We start from the raw sequence: 4712 nt of genomic DNA, 5'->3' as shown, positions 1-4712 counted from the left end.
GGGAAGAGGGTGTGGTGGTGGGCCCCCCGCGGGGGGGGGGGGGGGGGTAATTTCTCACTTTCTGTCTCTCTATGTCTTTCTGGCAAGCACACATGCCCTATAGCAAAATCTTCTCAAAAAAAAAAAAGTCATCTATTAAAGAGACTGCAACAATTGAGGGATGAAGAGCATGAAATCTGGAGTTCATTGGTGGGATTTGCGTTCTCATCCTCTGTCATCCCACCTTTGGGCAAGTAACTAGTCTGTCAAGCCTCAGAGCCCACATCTGTAGAATGAGGAGAATAATAACACCTACCTCATACAGCTGTTGTGAGGATTAAGTAAGATTAAATACATACAAAGTACCTGGCACAGTGCCTGGCACATGCTTCATAGACATTCATCAACAGTATAATTCTACTTATTGATTTATATGGTCACCTGACAGTCTCTGACACTGGGAAGTCAAACCCCTGGGTACTTTGGAGCTGCCTTCAGCATCTAGAACACTGTCTGGCACAAAATGGATAGTCAGAGAACTTGTGTTGAATGAATGAGTGACTTCTGACAATAAGTGACTATTATCCGAGTAAACTTACTCTACTATGAGATTTGTCCAGCAGTCTTTGATCTTAGTTATCACTAACTTGATCTAAGACCAACAAATAAAATAATGACATCATTAAATGCTACACTTAGACATACCGTTTGTCTGACAACCAAGACTTCATCCTACTGAACTATAGCTGAATATTTGATAGACGCAATCATTTATCATCTTTGCTCTTTATCCAACTAGTACTGATCTATCGAAATGTCCTCAGAGCAGAAGGTCAGCATCCATCTGTCTAGTCTTGTATTCCGGTACTTTCCACAATACGATTCATGTATTTGTCTTTTAGTTTATGAGTACTCTAATTGTGAAATTTTTTTAAGTTTATTTCTTTCATGAGAGTGAGAGACAGGGAAAAAGAAAGAAAAACAAACATCCTCAACATTGTCTTCCATCTTGATCTTTCTCCAGTCTTTCCAGCTAGCCTAGATCATGGCTGCGGGAGCCTTGTGTGTACAGGTTGACCAGAAAACCATACCCATGATCTTCCACATGATTCCAGCTTTGTTTGAACAATGGATTACTGCTGCACCATTAATTCAGTCCAATTGTGAAGAAATTCTTAAGTTTTATTATTCATTTATTCACTCATTCATCCATTTCTCCAGAGAGAAGAGAAAACAGGGTCTTCAGGCTGTGAACCATCCTCGCCCTTAGCTAGTCCTGGATCATGGGCATGTATATGCCAGCCTCACAATAGAATGAGGAGAATAATAACACCTACCTCATACAGCTGTTGTGAGGATTAAGTAAGATTAAATACATACAAAGTACCTGGCACAGTGCCTGGCACATGCTTCATAGACATTCATCAACAGTATAATTCTACTTATTGATTTATATGGTCACCTGACAGTCTCTGACACTGGGAAGTCAAACCCCTGGGTACTTTGGAGCTGCCTTCAGCATCTAGAACACTGTCTGGCACAAAATGGATAGTCAGAGAACTTGTGTTGAATGAATGAGTGACTTCTGACAATAAGTGACTATTATCCGAGTAAACTTACTCTACTATGAGATTTGTCCAGCAGTCTTTGATCTTAGTTATCACTAACTTGATCTAAGACCAACAAATAAAATAATGACATCATTAAATGCTACACTTAGACATACCGTTTGTCTGACAACCAAGACTTCATCCTACTGAACTATAGCTGAATATTTGATAGACGCAATCATTTATCATCTTTGCTCTTTATCCAACTAGTACTGATCTATCGAAATGTCCTCAGAGCAGAAGGTCAGCATCCATCTGTCTAGTCTTGTATTCCGGTACTTTCCACAATACGATTCATGTATTTGTCTTTTAGTTTATGAGTACTCTAATTGTGAAATTTTTTTAAGTTTATTTCTTTCATGAGAGTGAGAGACAGGGAAAAAGAAAGAAAAACAAACATCCTCAACATTGTCTTCCATCTTGATCTTTCTCCAGTCTTTCCAGCTAGCCTAGATCATGGCTGCGGGAGCCTTGTGTGTACAGGTTGACCAGAAAACCATACCCATGATCTTCCACATGATTCCAGCTTTGTTTGAACAATGGATTACTGCTGCACCATTAATTCAGTCCAATTGTGAAGAAATTCTTAAGTTTTATTATTCATTTATTCACTCATTCATCCATTTCTCCAGAGAGAAGAGAAAACAGGGTCTTCAGGCTGTGAACCATCCTCGCCCTTAGCTAGTCCTGGATCATGGGCATGTATATGCCAGCCTCACAATGTTGAGTTTTACCACTATGTCACCATTCGGTCATCTGATTGTAAAGATATGAATCTCTAAAATATGTCAGGGCTGCTCCCACTTTTACATTTGAGCTGCATGACAGGGAATATGTCAGTAACAGGGTCATGAAGGTGGTAAAGTAATATGACATGATGGCAAGATACTCACCCAAGAGTGTCAGGGTATGATGAGAATTGGTTTGTATCTTTAAGCAGATTGGTACAGTAGCAATTAAGAGCTGTTAGGGTGAAGCAGTGGATCATAAAATTGGTCAGGCCAGTCCAGACTCTCAATACTGAAAGGTATCATGAGGACCATCCAAACATAGATCTCCTCTACAATTTCCCCAGCTAGTACCTGAATGATGAGTAGACTGACAGCAGGAGGAGACCAAAGACTAAGTGGTAAGGCTGGTCCTTCAAAGTAGATGGCTTTTCAGGAACCAGAGCTTGAAGAGAGAGCCATTGGTTTTGAAGCAAACTTAAAATCCAAGGGGAAACCTTTTTTAATTTCTTAACTTAAGTAGAAACTAAGCTAATGGTATGATCTTCTCTGGATCTTCAGGAACCAGCAAAGTGGTAGCCCCTGCTAAGATGTAAACATGAGAAACAGACCTAGTTGGTTTGGATATTCATGAAGCTAGTAACCATGGAGTTGGAGTTTGGGCATTTTGTGGGCAAGGCCAACACCATTGATCTCATAACTAATCTGTGTCTGAAACTTATTAGGGAGGGCACTGTTACACAAAAAGGGAAGCCTTCAGCAGAGAGATTATTAAATTAGCCGACATTGGTCATGCTGATCACAAAGATGAAGGATCTTTAAAGACATCTGAGAGATGAATGATCAACAATAGCTCATCCTTATTGAGAGCTAGGTTTTTAAGTTATTTATATACATAATATGATATGATTTTAAAAGTTTTTTATTCATTTTTTCTATGAGCAATAAAGACAGAGAGATAGACAGAGACGGCACCCTCAAAAGGGCCCCTTAACCAGCCAAGTATCATGTGCATCCACACACTCATGTATTCAGGGAGGTCTCTGGACACAAACCTAGAATCTTCCCATGCAACCAAACACAAATAGAATCAAATTTTATCACAGGGCCATCATCCAGTCCCTCATTTAATTTTCACAATTCTATAAAGGACATATTATTGCCCTGATTTTACATGTGAGATTGTGAGATTGAGAGACATTAAACAACTTGCCCAACATTACCCTACTGAAAAATGGCAGCTGACGGCAGGAGGAGACAGAGACTAAGTGGTCTTTCGAATCCCACCAATGGACTCCAGAGTTCATGCTCTTCACCACCCAACTGTTACAGTCTCTTTAATAGATAGTTTTCACAGAGTTATTGTGACCAGCCTGTTCTTGGAGATTGCGTTCTCTTGAAACAATCATCTTTTAAATGATTCAGATTCAGGCATGCATGACTCCAAAGCTTATGCTCTGCACTCCTGCATCAAGGATGCCAAGCAGCTGGGCTATGATCCACTCATGGCGCCAACCCTGGCTAGATGGGCTGCCCACTTTAAATAAGTGTTTTCTGTCTATTGTGTTCTACAACTGAAGGTCCACAGTACAATGGAATAGAATGTCTTGCAGGTGCAACTTGCTGTCTTAAGAAGTACAAGAGATCTTTAACACATTCATGGAAAGTATGTATTGAAAATTTATGCAGGGCCAGCAAGCGGCATAGTGATTTTGTTGCAAGATTCCCACGTGGCTAACTGTGATTTGAGTCCTGGACTAGGTGGCTTTAAAATCACACTGGGCATGGGTGCGTGCGTGCCCAAGATCCCAGGAAGAGAATGGAGGAGAAGGAATTGCCTAGTGGGCATTCGTAATGGGGGTGGGGCGATTTCTCACTTTCCCTGTCAATGTCTTTCTCTCTCCAGTGAGTACACACCCCCATGGCAAAAAACTCTTTAAAAAAGTATGCATGGATTTAAACATTTTCACTAAAATAAACTTGTATTTTAATTTCATTATCCGTGAATTATTTTTGAAGTTCCTCTATATATAATGTAACAAAAATAGTCCACTGTCAATCAAATACCAGAGCTATGTTTATATGTGAGAGATTTTCTTCCTACCCATTTTGGAAAGCAGCATTAGGGCAATAAACAGATTTATTCCAATAGCAACTTTATTTTAAAGATAGTTAGCAGAATACTGAAGTATTATCTAGTTACATGTGCATTGCTTCAAATATGCCATCCTAAGTTTTATTAATCAGTGTTCAGCCTTCCCAAAAAGTAGAGCCTCTTTTGTGTGCTACAAACAACTGCAAAAATCGTCATTATAATGGAAAACCCAGAAACTGCATCAATAATTGCCAAAGGAGATTTCAACTAAATGAACCTTTATTGTTAAAAGAAGTGAAG

Source organism: Tupaia chinensis, unplaced genomic scaffold (genome assembly GCF_000334495.1).
Source record: "Tupaia chinensis unplaced genomic scaffold, TupChi_1.0 Scaffold000320_2, whole genome shotgun sequence".
Classification (NCBI taxonomy): domain Eukaryota; kingdom Metazoa; phylum Chordata; class Mammalia; order Scandentia; family Tupaiidae; genus Tupaia; species Tupaia belangeri.
This window is presented reverse-complemented; position numbering follows the sequence as displayed.